The sequence below is a fragment of the Herpailurus yagouaroundi genome, unplaced genomic scaffold, assembly GCF_014898765.1.
Source record: "Herpailurus yagouaroundi ecotype Mexico unplaced genomic scaffold, PumYag 162, whole genome shotgun sequence".
NCBI lineage: Eukaryota > Metazoa > Chordata > Mammalia > Carnivora > Felidae > Herpailurus > Herpailurus yagouaroundi.
Window position 1 is genome coordinate 19,160,400 of NW_024412403.1, and position 17,777 is coordinate 19,178,176.

Genomic DNA, 17,777 nt, shown 5'->3' on the forward strand with positions numbered 1-17,777 from the left:
GGGGTGTCGGCATGATCAGCTTTTAGTAAGGGTCCTCCTCTGGGTTGCAGACAGCCAACTTTTCATGGTATACTCATGTGGCAGAATGAGAGCTGGTTGCTTCTCTGGCCTCTTTTTATATATATGTACATAGATGGGCCACACAAAATCAATTTCAGTTGATTTAAAAAATGTGAAATTAAAATCGAGTCTAAAATTGAGCTGATTTCATTGATTCTTCACCCCATCTGTTTCTCCTTTTTTAAAAAATTCTTTTTAATGTTTATTTATTCTTGAGACAGAGACAGAGCATGAACAGGGGAGGGGCAGAGAGAGAGGGAGACACAGAATCCAAAACAGGTTCCAGGATCTGACTCAGCACAGAGTCCGACGCGGGGCTCGAACCTACAAACTGTGAGATCATGACCTGAGCCGAAGTCGGACGCTTAACCGACTGAGCCACCCAGGCGCACCCCCCCACTTTTTTTTTTAATACCTTCCTCCTTCTCTTCCAACCTTTCTGTCTTCCCATTACCTATTAATGGTATTAATCCCCTTCATGAGGGTTCTGCCTTTATGATGTAATCCCCTTCCACCTCCAAATGCCATCACATTCGGATTAGGGCTTCAACATATAAATTTGTGGCAACACAAACATTCAGTCCATAGCACCTAATAGTATCTTTTTCAAGTCACTGGTACTTTCAAGCTTCAGTATCTCCATATGCCCATCTCGTTGCCCAGTGCTCTATTTTCATTATCTCCTTCGATTGCACACTGGAGGAAGTGAGGGTAGGAGTGAGGTCCAAAACATTGACACAGGCCACCCAGTTGGTCAGTGGCAGAACAAAAGATGGTTCCATGTCTGCCTGCGTCTAAAGCCATTACAACACTGCCATGTGACCTCCGCCCTTGTGACCATCTTTGCGAGTAACAGTCGGCAGCATTACTTATGGCGCCTTTGCATTTATTGTAGGGATTTCATAATTATTTGATGGATTCATATTTCGTTTACTTTGAGGTGGGTTTGATTTTTTTAACAGCACAAAGTATGACACACATTCTTTTTTTTATTAAAAAAATTTTTTTTAATGTTTATTTTTGAGAGCGAGAGAGACTGAGCGTGAGCGGGGGAGGGGCAGAGAGCGAGGGAGACACAGAATCCGAAGCAGGCTCCGGGCTCTGAGCTGCCAGCCCAGAGCCTGACACGGGGCTTGAACTCATGAACCGTGAGATCATGATCTGAGCCGAAGTCGGACGCTCAACCACCCAGGTGCCCCTATGATACACATTTTTATGTACCTGTCTCCAAGGGTCCCGCTATTATTATTGTCTGTTACCTCAACGTAGTTGTGCGTAAAAAATTCGGAAGTTTTTGGCTCATGGCCAAACTGACAATGGCAATATTTGAGTTTTTAGTAGTAGAGTCTCTTACCTGCTTATTTGCCAAGAGAGTATTTCTGCCATTGAACCAAAAAAGAAAAACATGACTTAAAAGTATTCTTTGGGGGCTCCTGGGTGGCTCAGTCGGTTGAGTGTCCACCTCTTGATTTTGGCTCGGGTCATAATCCCAGGGTCATGGGATCAAACCCTGTGTTGGGCTCCACACTGAGCATGGAGCCTGCTTGAGATTTGCTCTCTCTCTCTCTCTCTCTCTCAAATAAATTTAAAAAATTAAAGAAAGCATTCTTTGTATTTCGGTTAATTTTTCTTGAATTACAGATAGAAAAAGATAGAAGCCACTGCAGCTCTTTGTCTTTAGCCCTAGTCCTCAAGCCCTCTTTTGAATTTTTTTTAATGTTTATTTACTTTTGAGGGAGAGAGAGAGACAGAGAGAGAGTGAGAGCACACTCGCGCACACAAGTTGGGGAGGGACAGAGAGAGAAGGAGACGCGGAATCCGAAGCAGGCTCCAGGCTCCGAGCTGTCAGCGCAGAGCCCGCCGTGGGGCTAGAACTCTCAGAGAGCAAGATCATAACCTGGGCCGAAGTTGGACGCTCAACTGACTGAGCCACCCAGGCGCCCCTCAAGGCCCTCCTCTGAAGTACGGAGTTCAGTATGTCCTCCAACATAAGGCAGATAAATAGAAGTGCGTGTAGCAAACGGACTGTTTATTATTTATTTGGTGTTTATATCCTGAACATATTTTAATGTTTTGCATAATCAAGTTCTTAATGCTATACTTAGCATTCGATACTCAAAACAACTTTTCCTACCAGCATGTCAACTGTGTTCTTTCATCTTTAAGATCTTTGGGAGAGGGTTGGAGAACACAAATGAACTTGATGTACCTTGCTCTGGCAAAAACTGGATGAGGTGGACAAGGAACAGAATGATGGCTTTTTGCTCCCAAAGATTTAAGAATTTCACTGTGTTCTTGGATCCATCCTCTTTAAACCAGGTGGATAGTGTTAGTCTTTCCAGAATGCTTTTTTTTGGCCCTGATGAAAAGTAGCTCAAATTAACCTTTAGTTCTGCCACTAAAAACACTGTAAGTGACAACATTCTGTCCACCATGTAAGCCAAGGTTTATGTTTCTTTGGAAAAGTCAAGAGAGGGCATATTTTCTCATATGATAGGCTTTAAAACTCTGTCATCTCACCGAATTTTTAAGGCTTGCCTTGTGCCTTATAGATGTAAATACTCCTGCGAATTAGAACACTCTGCGAAAATATTTTTTTTCCTGGAAGTGTAATACTATAAAGAAAGCCAGGCTGTTGGTTCCCTGAAGGGCTAGGAATCATCTCAGGTGCAGAAGTTCAAATGCTTGTCTGCTGGCTTGGAGCCAGTGAACACAATGGCTGGCAACAGTGGAGACTTTGAAAATGCCCCGTGGGGAGAGATGCTGTTTAGCAAGCAGCACGCAGGATTAGAGTCCTGGTGGTGGGAGTGGCCATCCTCATCAGTCCTTCCTAGGATAGGGACTAAACATCCTGGAGTACTGAAAATCAGAAGTGAGGATATACTGGTCATTCCAGAAGTAACATCTCTGTTTCCTAGAGACACTCTTAGATGAGCCACCTAATGCCTCTGGAACCTCAGTTCCTAATATATAGAAAATGGGTCTGAGGCAGGTGATTTTATTTTATTTTTTTTATTAAAAAAAATTTTTTTTAACATTTATTCATTTTTGAGAGGTAGAGAGAGACAGAGCATGAGCAGGGAACGGGCAGAGAGAGGGAGATACAGAATCCAAAGCAGGCTCCAGGCCCTGAGCTGTCAGCACAGAGCTGAGGTAGGTGATTTTAAAGGCACTTTCCCGGCACCTGGGTGGCTCATGGTTCCTGAGTTCAAGCCCCGCCTCAGGCTCTCTGCTGTCATCCCAGAGCCTGCTTTGGATCCTCTGACCTCCTCTCTCTGCCCCTCCCCTTCTTGCCCCCAGCCACTAAACACACACACATGCACACACACACACACCACACCTCTGACCTCCTCTCTCTGCCCCTCCCCTTCTGGCCCCCAGCCACTAAACACACACACACACACACGTGCGCGCGCACGCACACACACACACACACACACACACACACACACACACACACCACACCTCTCATGAACTGTCTAAAATATATTTAATTTTATCCTGGTAAGTCAAGATGTAGAAAGGGATATTGGGAGATAGAAGAAAGAGATGCCTTTTGAGGGGCATTTGAGTTGGGGTTTTGAGTTGAGTGGCATTTGAGTTGAGTTGAAGTTGTTTCTTCTCTCTTCTGATCTTCCTCTTACCTCTTTTCTATACTCTCTTCTCTTTCTTCTGCATTTAAAAGCTCCAACTTGTTAGCTGAGTTTCTTGATTAAGAAAGAGTGGCTGGTATTTAGCCTAATCTTCCACAGCATTTTTCAACGAGGAGCACTTTGGCTTTTGGCCTAACTTGACCTCGGTCTTTGTCAATAGTGGAGAATTAAAGAGAACTTGGCTTTCTGCTGTGAAGGCTCCTCTGGAAACATAAAAAAATAAAGACTCAGCTGGTACTTGGACCAAGTCTGACAGGTCCAGGGTTTTTTTCTCATCCCCTGTAGTCGGAGAAAACGCGATGGAAATAACAATGGAAGATTCGTGGTAGTGGAACTCTCTCTAGTGTTAACCTCAAAAGTCTTAGTTAAGTAAAACTCATGAATAAATATTAAAATGTTTCAGAAAAATATGGAAGCAGCTACACGTGGCAGATTGTTCACCTGGGTAGTAGGTATATGGTTATTTGCTAGCCTATGTCTTCTGTATGACTGAGATGTTTCACATTTATTTCACACACGTTTCAAAATTTCATTCTTAGACCCCCCCAAAATTAACGAAAAACTTAACTCTATCTTTATAAATAAGGAGCCAAAGTGAATTAACTCGGTATCCTCTCATCCTCATGCTAACTTGCAGGCTCTTTAAAACAGTCAAGTAGATAAAAATCTCTTTGCTTTATTACTGGCTCCTTCTGTCACCTGATCCAAGTGAAATTATTATTATCAAAACAGGCTTCATTTTATGGACAGCGAGGTGAGGCTTCATAGGGATTTTTCACTTGCTTAGAAGGACATAAAATTAACCTTTCTCAAACAAACAAAACACACCCATTTCTGTGTTTAAGAAAATAATATCGATGGGGGGGCCTGGGTGGCTCGGTTGTTAAGCATCTGACTTTGGCTCAGGTCATGATCTCACGGTACGTGAGTTCGAGTCCCATATCTGGTGAACTCGAGCCCTGCCTCGGGTGAGCCACACTTTCTCTCTCTCTCTCTTTCTCTCTCTCTCTCTCTCTCTCTCTCTCTCTCTCTCTTTCTCTCTCTCTCTGCCCTTCCTGGGATTCTCTCTCTTTCTCTGCCCCTCACTCACTTGCACACCTCTCTCTCTCTAAAAAAGAAAAAAAGAATACTGATGACCAAAAAAATTTGGTGTATTAGTCAGAACTTGCAAGGAAGGGGTGGCTTACCTAAAACCTGGTTTCAGGGCCCAGGCATATTCTTTGCATTCACACATTAACTTAATGTTTCCTAACTGAGTAGAGGACTGTAGTCTAAACCAGTGCTTCTCAGACTAATGGACATCTGAATTAACAGAAGATCATGTTCAAATGAGATTCTGATGGAGGAGGTCTGAGGTGGGGCTGAAAGTCTGCATTTCTAACAAGCTACTGGGTGATGGTGATGCTGTTGATCCATGGACCACACTGAATTAGCATGGCAATATTCGAGTGTTTTTCGAATGTATTTCTTTTTTAATTAATTAAAAATGTTTATTTATTTTGAGGGGGGGATGAGGGAGGGGAGGGGCAGAGAGAGAGGATCTCAAGCAGGCTCTGCACTGTCAGCGTGGGGCCAGATGTGGGGCTCGATCTCACAACTGTGAGTCCTAAGGTGACATCAAGGGTTGGATGCTTAATTGACTGAGCCACCCAGGTGCCCCTCAAGTGTATTTTTGCTACTGAAATAACAAATGGCAGGAGGAGGAAGTTTACCATGTAAACTTTGAATACTAGAATTAGGCCATGAATTCTCAATGGGTGCAATATTGCCCCCAAGGGGGGACAATTCTTTTGTTGGTGGTAAAAAAGCTTAAACAGATATATAGTCTAGCTGACCTGGAACAGCAGGGCTTTGAACTGCATGAGTTCACTTATACATGGATTTTTTTCCCCAGTAAATACAGTACTGTAAGTGTATTTTCTCTTCCTTATGGTTTCTCAATAACATTTTCTTTGCTCTAGCTTACTGCTTTGTAAGAATACAGTATATAATACACACAGCATACAAAATATGTGTTAATATACTGTTTGTGTTATCCATAGGCTTCTGGTCAAAAGCATGAGGCACCTGGATGGCTCAGCTGGTTAAGTGGCCGACTTCCGCTCAGGTCGTGATCTCGTGGTCCATGAGTTCGAGCCCCGCGTCGGGCTCTGTGCTGGTAGCTAGGAACCTGGAGCCTGCTTCTGTTTCTGTGTCTCCCTCTCTCTCTGCCCCTCCCTATTCGCACCCTGTCTCTCTCTGCCTTTCAAAAATGAATAAATGTTAAAAAGGGGCGTCTGGGTGGCTCAGTCGGTTAAGCGTCTGACTTCAGCTCAGGTCACGATCTCACGGTCCGTGAGTTCGAGCCCCGCGTCGGGCTCTGGGCTGATGGCTCACAGCCTGGAGCCTGTTTCCGATTCTGTGTCTCCCTCTCTCTCTGCCCCTCCCCCGTTCATGCTCTGTCTCTCTCTGTCCCAAAAATAAATAAACGTTGAAAAAAATATATTAAAAAAAATTTTTAAAAAGAAAACAAAAATGAATAAATGTTAAAAAAATTTTAAAAGAAAGCAGGCTATTAGGAGTTAAGTTTTGGGGGGGATTAAAAGTTATATGTGGATTTTCAAGTACGTGAGAGGTTGGTGCCGTAACCCCCTTGTTGTTCAAGGGTCAACTCTGTATCAGTGACACTAAAACGTCATGGAGGGGGCCACCTGGCTGGCTCAGTTTGTAGAGCAGTTTGTAGAGCAACTCTTGATCTCAGGGTTGTGAATTTGAGCCCCACATTGGGTGTGGAAATTACTTAAAAATAAAATCTTAAAAATAAAATGTCATGGGGGTGGGTACTAGGAAAAAGTCTAAAAAAGCTACTCAGGGAAGATATAGAACCACTGCTCTAAACTATTATAAAAGCTCATGAAAGTGTCACAAGTAAAAAACAAAAAAAGTCAGCCAGCCTGTCTGTTTATAAATACTCAGTTACCAACATTTGAGATATCTGTTATATATTACTACCTGGATTCTCAAATTCTCATTGACAAACATGATGGAAATTTTTTATTGAAGAGAACACTGAATTGAATTTTCCAGCTTGTCAAAGCATCTAAATACTGTAGATTGCAAAGGAAAGGGGTGAGAATAAATACACGATGATTATCAGAGATGACTTATACCAACAGGAAAATTAACCTAAGTTGAATAAAAAAACACAATCAGGTTACAAATAAGTCAAAAGTTTAAAACTAGAATTGCAAATACACTCCCTTCTTTCAACGTTTTAAAGGTGCACTACATTCTATTTTTTTAAAAACAATGTTTATTTTTGAGAGAGAGAGAGAGAGAGAGAGAGAGAGAGGATGTGCACGTGTGAGCAAGCAAGGGAGGGGCAGAGAGATTGGGAGACAGAGGATCCGAAGCAGGCTCTGAGCTCAGCGCAGAGCCTGATGCTGGGCTCAAACCCATGAACCTTGAGATCATGACCTGAACTGAAGTCGGTCGCTTAAATGACTGAGCCACCCAGGCGCCCTTTCAATGTTCACTATCTTCTAAGTGCATTTCTTTATACTCCTAATCTATTTTACGTGTAATTATTTTTCTAAGAATGAGATAATATGTGTCCCTTTAGTTGTTACACACTCGATGCAGAAAATGTTCTAATTAAAAACACATAATTCTCCTTAACTATGGATTTGCACTAAACTACCTCCCATGCCCAAATGGCTATGCTGCCCACCCACAGCGTAGCAAAGAGGCCTGGTGCCTTCTGCTATGTAACAGAGCCCAGTGAAGGCAACTGATGTTATCTCCATGTGAAGTAAAGTGAGAAATCATCGAAATGTGGCTGGAACTAGACCCACAAGGGTCAGAGTATGAACAGGCAACTCCCAGTAACAAAAACTGATCTCATTGAGTATACCCATTAGTGTGCTAAATGCCTATGTATTAACTGCTTTAATTGCCCCCAGATGCTACAAGGTATTATAATGGCTCCAATTTTTTATGATTAATTAGAAGGATGAGGTGCAAATAAACTAATAAAAGTCAAGGGCTAAAAAGTGGAGAGGAGGGATTTGAACAAAGGCAGCTTATCTCTGGAGCTGTGCTATCTCACCAGCATTTCACGTTGGTTGTATCCAACTAATTTGGGGTGGCTTTACGTGGTCAGGACCCAGCTTACCTTCTCTCTGGGGCATGTCAAGTTTGCTGGGAAGAGGCAGGCAAGTGTCATGACCAAGGGAGTAGGAATAAGGTATCCTTTCAAAAGGCCAGCCAGACTGGTCAGAATTTTTTTTTAAAAACAGCTTTGTTAAGGTATAAGTCCCATGCTATACAATCTACCCATTTAAAGTGTAAATTCAGTGTTGTTCAGTATATTTATAGGGATGTGAAACCATCGCCATATTTAATTTTAGAACATCTTACTTTGACTGTCACAACTGTTACCCACAGATACATCTATATAAAACAGAAAACAAATTTTCAATAAACAATACTTGTCTTCAAAAAAAATTTTTAAAAAGAACATTTTGGTCTTTTCCTAAAAGAAACCTAGTACCCATTGCATTCGCCCTCAGTCTCAACCCCTTTCCTCCAGTCCTAATCAACCACTAACCTACTGTCTGTCTCTATAGAGTTTCCTGTTCTCAACACTCAATATAAATTGAACCCTACACTATGTCATCTTTTCTGATGGGCTTCCTTTACTTCACATGTTTTCTAGACTCATCCATGTTGTGGCATGTATCAGTACTTTATTCCTTTTCACTGATGAATAATATTCTGTCATATGGATTCACTACATTTTGGTTTTCATCCATTAGTTGTTGGACTTTTGGGCTGTTTCCACTTTTTGGCTATTATGGCTAATGCTGCTATGAATATTCAGGTACAGCTTTTTGTTTGGATGTATGTTTTCATTTCTCTTGGTATATGCCTACGAGTTGAATTGCTAGGTTACACGATAACTGTACATTCAACATTTCAAGGAACTGCCAGACTGTTTTTCAAAGCAGCTGTACCACTTAACATTCACACCAGCAGTGCCTGAAGGTTCCAGTATCTCCATATCCTCATCAGCACTTGTTAACAACTGCCTTTTTAATTATCGCCAACCTAATGGGTGTGAAGTAATAACTCACTTGGTTTAGATGTGCTTTCCCTGATGGTTAGTGATGTCGCTTTCACGCCTGCTGGCTATTTGCATATCTTCTTTGATAAATGTCTATTCAAATGTTTTGCCCACTTTTAATTTAGATTGGTTGCCCCTTTTTTGTTATTGAGTTGTGTTTTTTATATGTTCTGGATACAAGTTTCTTGTCGGATATATGATTTGCAATTTTTTTTCCCATTCTGTGGAAATCTGATCACTTTCTTGATGCTTTGTGCAGAAAGTTTGATGTAGTGCAATTTATTTTTTTCTATTTTTACTTCTGCTTTTTTTTTTTTTTTTTTAAATCTAAGAAACCACTGCCTAACTCAAGGTCAAAATGGCTTACTCTTAAATTTTTTTCTAAGAGTTTTGTAGTTTTCGCACTTTCATTTAGGTTTATAATCCATTGAATTAACTTTGTGTATATGTTGTGAAGAAGTCATATAACTTTTGTGTATGTTGTCTGATATGGGAAATATATCTCAGAAATAAACTCTGTTCTTTTCATGTGGATATCTGGTTGTCCCAGAAATATATATTGAAGATATTGTTCTCTCCCTATTATGTCTTAGTACATTTGTCAAAAATCAATTGACCATAAATGTAAGGGTTCATTTGTGGACTCTCAATTTTTCCATCATTCTATGTTTATCTGTAAGCCAGTGACACATCATCTTAAATACTGTAGCTTTATAGTTAAATTTTGAAAGCAGGAAGCATGCTTCTTCAAACTTTATTCTTCATTTTTTTAAGTTTTTTTTTTTGTTTTTCTGGGTTCTTTGCAATTTTATATGAATTTTACGATCAGCTTGTCCATTTTTTCAAAAGCCAACTGGGATTTTGATAGGAATTATATTGCATCTTTTAATCAGTTTGGGGAGTATTACCATCTTGACAATATTAAGTTTTCTGATCCATGAATATAGAATATCTTTCCATTTTTTTAGGTCTTTATTTTCAATGATGTTTTGTAGTTTTCAGTGTACAAGTCTTGTGCTTCCTTTGCTAAATTTATACCTAAATAATTTACTCTTTTTGATGCTGTTGTAAATGGTATTGTTTTCTTAATTTTATTTTCAGAACTTTCAATGCCAGTCTATAGAAATACCATAGATTTTTGTATATTGATCTTGTATCCTGCAACCTTCTTGTACTCTTATTAGTTCTAATACATTTTTAATGGATTCCTTAGGATTTTCTATGTACAAAATCATGTCATCTTCAAATAGAGATAGTTTTGCTTCTTCTTTTTTTTTTTTTTTTCAATCCGGATACTTATTTGCTCTTTTTTTAATGGAATGCTTCATGAATTTGTGTCTAATCCTGGTTCAGGGGCCATGCTAATCTTCATTGTATTGTTCCAATTTTAGTATATGTGCTGCTGAAGTGAGCACTTTTATTTCCTTTTCATGCCTAATTGTCCGGATATGACATTCAGTACAATGTTAAATAGAAGTGAAAGAGTGGACATCCTTTTCTTTCTTGTTCCTCACTTAAGGGCAAGTATTCAGTCTTTTAGCATCATGTATGATGTTATCTATGGATGGTTGAGCAAGTTCCCTTCCATTCCTGATTTGTTGAGCGTATTGATGAAGAAAGCATGTTGGATTGCATCAAATGCTTTTTCTGCATCTGTTGAGATTATCATGTGGTTTTTTTTGTTATTTATTCTATATATAGTGTATTACATTGATTAATATTCATATATTACACCACCCTTGAATTTCTGGGATAAATTTGGTCCTGGCATACAATCCTTTTATATTGCTGGATTCAGTTTGCTAGTATTTTGTTGAAGATTTTTTACATCTATATTCATAAGGGACTTTGGTCTACAGTTTGTTTTTTTTCCTTGTGATATATTTTTCTGGTTTTGGTATCAGATTATTCTGGCCTCATAACATGAATTAAAAGTGTTCCTGCCTCTCCAATATTTTGGAAGAGTTTGTAAAGAAAATTTTAAATTACTAATTTTATCTCTTTACTTATTATTGGCCTATTCAGATTTTTAATTTTTTTCTTAAGTTAGTTTGGGCAGTTTGTGTCTTTCTAGGAACTTGTACATTTCATCTAAGTTATCTGATTTGTTGGCATACAGTTGTTCATAGCTTTCCTTAAAATCTAACTTATTACTAGAAGGTTGGGAGTAACGTGCCCTCTTTTATTCCTGATTTTAGTAATTTGTGTTTTCTCTCTTTTTTCTTGGTCAGCTTAGCTAAAGGTTTGTTGATTTTGTTTATCTTTTCAAATAACTGACTTTTGGATTCATTTTCTCTGTTGTTTTTTCTGTTCACTATTTCATTGATCTCTGTTCTAATTTCCTCATTTCCCTCCTTTTGCTGCCTTTGGGTTTCGTTTGCTCTTTCTTATTCTAGTTCCTTAAGGCATAACGGTAGCTATTGCTTTGAAATCTTTTTAAATGTAGGCATTTACAGATATACATTTAGGAATGAATGTGGACTTTTATTTGGTATAAAGAAAGTCTAACAGTTGACCCAAAACCTACCAGTGGGATTGAGTTACAATTGTACTTGGGTGCCTTTGCTTACTTAGATTCTGATTCTGTGGCACAGAAGCAACCAAAATACACAAGTTTAAATATATCAACTCCAGTAGGCTTGTGTTTCAGTGGTGACAATTATTCAGAGCTCGTATACTTTTTTTAATTTTGAAGGGCCATTTATTTGATGACAATTGTGAAACGTTCCCACACCTGTCACATGTAGTAAGTCTGTGGTCTGAGAAAGCGTTACTGGCATTTGCAAGCATTGCAGAAATTTAATAAACTGTCGCCAAACCATTTGCTTGTTTGAATGCCAAGGTTTCCTTCCCCACATCACATGCAGTGTCCTGCTGCCAACACTTATCAAAATACTCCCACAGTTGTCACAGAGAACTGTTCAGGGAGTTTCTATTTCTTTCTCTAGTTGTCCCTATATTTCACTGCCTTTGCCACTTCTACTTGGGGATTCATTTGAACAACCTGAATACTGTCAGTACGCGGAGCAGTTGAGCATCAAATCATGGACTGAAAACCTAAGCATGGCTGAGATATAGCGACAGATATTGACATATAGGGTGCAGCGAGACTGGGAAGGACAACTCATGCTTTGCTCTCTATGGGTTTGAACTTTTATAGAGACGTTATGTTGTTTGTGTAATGTAAAACAGCAATAAAAGCATTAAAAACATTTGAGAGGGAATCTAGAGGAAAACACTAAGGAAAGTCTGGATAGAACAACTCATTCTAATTGCAGATATACAATTAGGTAGTACAAGCATCTATAATAGGATTGAGAGATATAATCCAGCGCTTTGAAACAGAGATTGACAAATTACTGGCTCTGGGTTTGCATTTCCTCTGAGTACTCCAACAGATAAGTGCCAGACTCAAACAGGTAAATGCCAGGCCACATTTAAAAAGCTCTTGCATACGAAGTGGGAAAGGAGGAAGATGAGAGGGTGTGACTTTGGACCCCATTCACCAATTCAGAGATGCATGAAAGTGTAGCCTTTTACCACTACCATAATATCTGCAACTGTCATCTGGAACAAACACATCTCTGCTTTGTCTTGTTGGTTAATGGCTTTGATGGACATTTTGGCAGAGTACCTATCAAAATTTCAAACACATATACCCTGGACCAAACAATTCCACTGCTAGGAACCTCTTCTGAAGAAATATACCAGTGCACAGATTTTAGATAGCAGATGCTCACTGCAGCAAAATAGTTCAAATATCCTGAGTGTACTTCAGAGAGAGTATGTTTAAGTAAATTATGGTCCAACTGTCCCAAGGTCATAGGGCTAAGAAGTAGAGATCTGGGATCTAATACATGCTTTTACTTCCTCACGTAACTACATTTCATGAGTTAGTCAGTGGGTGTGGGTGGTTTTGGGGCATTCAGGACTCAGCTTGTGTGTTCTTCCCAGGGCAGGTCAAGATTGGATGGTGGGGAGAGGAGTAGGGACAGGCAAGTGTCATGGCCAAGGAATAAGGAATAAGACAGGGGAAAGTCAAAAGTTTAAAACAACAATAAAAAGTGGGGAAAAAAAAGAAGTTATGCATAATTAGGGAGAGGAATTCTGGAGGAAAGTATTTCACGTCACCAAAGAGCATCACTTTAGCTAATTTTCACCCTCAGGAGCCATCCTGAAAGACGCTAAGTGAACTGGAAGGGACTCACTCTGAAACCGGATGGAGGAAGAAAGGAGGAGCTTAATTCTGGAGAATAGATCTGTCCCTTTTCATCAAAGAAAATCCATACTAACATGTGTTTGAGGGATTAGTACATCTTTGAAGTCCTAAGCAAATGGGAAGAGAATTCTTGCAGTGTTCCCAGAACTGTGAAATGAAGGGTTTGGTGTGGCTGTTGCAGGGTGGGATGATTCAGAGCATTTTAAGGAGCACATGCCAATTTCAGAAGTCCTGGCATTTTCCACATGCCCTGGTGTTTCCAGTTTTCCCAGATGCTACCCTAGCATTCTGTATGACCTTGAGCCAAATACCAATCTTTCTGTGAATCATCTTCTCCATCTAGTAAATGAGGTGGGTGGAATAAATGATCCATACACTCCCTTCAACTTGTGATTCAATGTCTCATCCTCAAGACTTACTGAATCATTAACATTTTAAATCAGCATTACTTGGTATTTATTAATGAAGGTTAGAAGCAAAAAATGTACTTTCCTAACACAATTCTTACATGCATGCACGCACGCGCGCACACACACACACACACTCAAATTTGTGAAATGAAATAGAAAATATTACCTAAAAAAACCCCTTTCACTTTGGTGATTTGTATCTCTTGTTTACTAGTAACAAAGAACGGATTTTCTTGTGGTGTGAGGAAGAAAGGAATAGTTTAAAGGAGGAATGCTAGCAGAAGGAGTGGGCGATACGTATATTTTTATATTCAACTGCATTTCATTTCTCCAGAAGCCCATGGATACTCTCTCTCTCTCTCTCTCTCTCTCTCTCTCTCTCTCTCTCTCTCCCTCCACTGCTGCCTCAAAGTGAAGGTACCAATTTGCCCCATGGTATCACACTAACAGAAAGAAAAGCCTTGAGTTGCACCTGATTTTTCCTGTGTTCTTATAATCTCAGGAGTTGTGTGTTTGTCTGTACCTTTCAGGCCACGTGGATGTGGAGGGTGTTGAGCCCTGCTATGAGATCATTGACAGAAATGTTTGTGTGTGATTATTATGTAGTAAGTGTAAAATGCATAGCAAGTGCTTCTTTAATTATTTGATTTCTTAAATACAGCTCGTTTTGAGTGCTTCATAGATGTCTAATTACAGGGGGGTGTCATGACCGAGAGCCCCAGACACTGAACTCTGAAATCCACCATGTTTGCTCTGAGGGCACACCTCCCACCTGCTGCTCCCAGCCGGGAGGCTGAGTGTGGCCGGCCTGCCCCAGGGAGACTGGGAGCCCTCTAGTGGTAGGCTTGGGCTTAAGGAGTCCCCCCTCCTTTCTTGGTCTTGACCAGGCTTCCTTATCCTGCTTGGCAGGGGGGGCGGTCAGGAATACCTCCATTGTCTCTTCCTTTCCCTTCGATTTCATGTGGAGCCAGTCTTCCCCTCTTCTCTCACTGGTATGGAGCCCAAACGAAATCTTTGCATATTTAACTCTGTCTTGGTGCCCATCCTCAAGAGAACCATACGAACAGATTGACGTTGATTCAAAGCACAGCTTTGCAAGGCAAAGAACTATGTGTTTGGTATGTTACATTTTAGGTCGTAAAGGGGGAGGAAATAAGTTTATACATTTGGGTTAGCTGATAGAGGCACCCAGAACTCTCAAGGATACACAAAAAATTAGTAACAGTGATAGCCTGTGTGAGGTTTTGGGGATGAATGGGGATAAGAACTGGGAGAGAAACTTTTCAAGGTATACCTTACATATTTTCTTGAGTTTTCAAGCAAATAAATGTGTAACAATTTGAAAATGTAAAATCAAATGTTTTCATTAAAAAAATACATGAATTTGAGAGAAAAACAAAGCATGACTTTTGGAGATGGATCTGAGCTGGAGTCCCTTATCAGCTAGTGATCTTGGGAAAATAACCAGTCTTGGGTGGGTAACCGAGCTATTGGATTCTAGATGTCAGTGAGTTATCTTTCTCCTTGAATTCGATAACCTCATTCGCCAGATCCCAAGAAGGCATACACTGCCCACTGGATTGCCACTGGGCTTGGCCATTGAAATTGCTGGGGCTAGGGGACCATGAGGCCGAGAGCTAGTGAGCCTGAGAAGATTTCAAGAACCAGTGCACTGAGCAGACCAAACTCTCCCTTCCCTCCGCCAGGTAACCAGGCTGGTCCCAGGCTGGTCCCAGGCTGGTGGGGGGTGGCCGGGGGGCCGTTTGGATTCCGGAATGAAATTGCTGGACCACAGCTGGCCTGTAGCATTGCAATGTGAGCAAACTTCTGTGGTTGAAAACTGTGGTTTATTCCCCCAACTTTTCATTTTGAAAAATTTCAGAATACACTCGAAAAAGTAATATGTGATCAGCACCTCACTTAGCCTCATCAGGTGTTGACATTTTGCCACATTTGCTGAATTTCTCTTGCTTCCTCTCCAGATATAAAGCCCTCCATTTTTACTGAGCCATTAGAGAATTAGTTATAGGCAGGAGGATACTTACTCCTAAATATTCCCCCATCCTACGAACATGGATTTCCTCCTTCATGACCATAATTCTGTTATCAAATCCAAGAAATACAACATTGATACAATAATATTTACTATACAGTTCATATTCAAATTTGTCATACTAATGTCCTCGGAATTTTTTTCTTTCAAATCCCAAACCCGAGCAAGGATCATACATGGCCAGTCATTGCCTATCTCTTTAGGCTTCCTTAATTTAGAACAGCTCCCGAACTTTTTTGGTTCATCTGTCGTGGAACCGATATTTTTGAAGAGCTTAGGCCAGTTGTTTTGTAGAATGTGTCATTTTCTGGATATATCTGATTTCTTTTCCTCGCGGTTCTTTAGAATCAGGTTAGACATTTATACTACATGGGTGATGTTTATATCACAACCAGGAGGCATAAATAGTGTCTGAGATGGTCCCATTTTGGGTGATGATAATTTTGACCACTTTGGTAAGGTGGTGTGCAGTAGATTTCTCCATTGAAATTTCCTTTATCCCTTTGGGGGATAACCTCTGGGGTGATAGACACCAGGAGAATATCTTGATCTTGGAAAAATGTTCCCCAATGCTGTTAGCATCCACAGGTGACTCATTTCTGAAACAATGATTACACTGGTAGATGCAGAGTGGTGATTTTTCCCCATTCTGTTGTTCCACCCTCTGGATTTTGTAAAGAAAACTTCCTCTCTGCTCCCATTTATTTTTTAGTATCGCTATGAACTGGATTTTTAACATATACAATAATGTTAGACTCCTTTATCAGTATTCTTTTAAACGGTCCTAAATTTGTACAATGAAAACCCTTGTCAAGCTGGATCCTGTGCCCTTTGAGCATGTTTCTGCCTGTCTTTGAGTATTTTCTTGCTTTCTGACACAACAAGATGTTCTATCTAGGCCGACCTTTGATAGTTACTGCCGCAGACCTGATGACTCTTTTTGTTTGGGAGAGAGACCCAGAGAGTGAGGCTAAGACTTGGGGAGAAAGTTGGTAAAGAAGGAGGTGAGAAAGGAGATTTAGTGTAAGGAAATATTTTGGGGGAGTTCTTGATCTACTGTGGGTAGCTCTCCCAGGTTCTCCAAACCTGCATTTCCTCTTCTGGAAAATAAAGATTATTATGTGCCTATTGAAGGAGTAGGTTGCAAGAATTAATAAACCTGATTGATTGGCATATGTTCAACACCTGTTGGACATTACCGTTACTAACATCCTTCCAAGTTAATTTCTGTGATACTTGTGACTTCCAATTATCCTCCCAATGTGACATATATAGGATTCAACTTGCTTAAATTTATGTTCTGAGGTTTTGTTCAAATATGGCTCTAAAATGTTCTGAAGGCAACTAGATGGGGTTCAAGTCTAAAGGGACTGATAAAACAAAGATCTTTCAAGAGAGTAATTGCATGCAAGTTTAAGGAGAAAGCAAAAGACACACACATCATACATACATGTGTATCTATATTTCATAGTTTGAAATTGTATCTTAAATGAGAAGTGGCCTAGTAAAATTTGACTGGCATTATCAAAGCTCTACCGCTTACTTACATTTCTTCCCCTCTCCACCCCTCCCATTTCTTATTTTAATTTTTTTTATGTTTATTTTTGAGAGAGAGAGAGAGAGAGAGAGAGTGAGCAGAGGAGGGGCAAAGAGAGGGCCACGCAGAATGGGAAGCAGGCTCCAGGCTCTGGGCTGTCAGCACAGAACCCAGTGGGGGGCTCGAACCCACAAACCTTGAGATCACGTCTTGAGCTGAAGTTGGATGCTCAACCGACTGAGCCACCCAGGTGCCCCTGCATTTCTTATTTTAAAACCAAAGATAATTACACTCCCTGAGCCGTTGGGAATATAAAATTCAGGCCACGGAGACACGTCTATGGAGGCAGGGAGTCTCTGTTGTCTTCCAGTTTTATAAGTGACATACAACACTTTCAGTTTAAGGCGTACAGCACAAAGACTTAAAATACATTCATACAGCACGAGGATTAGCACAATGAGTTAACACGGGTCGCTTCACTGTGTTTGTGATGAGAACTTTCAAGATTTACTTGTTTTAAGCAACTTTCAAATACACCATACAGTACTGTTAATTATAGTCGTCATGCTGTACATAGCTCCCAAGTGCTGATTTGTCTTATAACTGGGAGTTTGTGACTCGTGACCACATTCACCCAGTTTCCCAAGGGAAGGCACGGAGCCCAGCCTGGTATTTGTTCCTTAGCAAGTACCGCCCCCTGGTGGTGATATGTTCCCATGGCAAGTCAGAACCCAGCGGCGG

General features: G+C 40.4%; 2 long non-coding RNA genes and 1 other non-coding gene across 3 annotated transcripts in view; 1 reads left to right on the forward strand and 2 right to left on the reverse strand.

The window, feature by feature from the left end:
* Nucleotides 1-3,487: 3,487 nt before the first annotated feature.
* The window catches only part of LOC121036056 (uncharacterized), a 15,771-nt gene continuing 1,481 nt past the window's right edge, over nucleotides 3,488-17,777 (reverse strand). Inside the window, exon 3 of the long non-coding RNA XR_005793205.1 lies at nucleotides 3,488-3,992. This is a non-coding gene — a long non-coding RNA (uncharacterized LOC121036056). The remainder of the gene's footprint in view (nucleotides 3,993-17,777) is intronic.
* On the reverse strand, nucleotides 10,126-10,232 carry LOC121036602 (U6 spliceosomal RNA). Its single transcript, XR_005793415.1, has one exon. It is a non-coding gene; the product is annotated as a U6 spliceosomal RNA (small nuclear RNA).
* Nucleotides 13,819-17,777, forward strand: part of LOC121036057 (uncharacterized) — a 5,025-nt gene continuing 1,066 nt past the window's right edge. The window contains exon 1 of the long non-coding RNA XR_005793206.1: nucleotides 13,819-15,152. This is a non-coding gene — a long non-coding RNA (uncharacterized LOC121036057). The remainder of the gene's footprint in view (nucleotides 15,153-17,777) is intronic.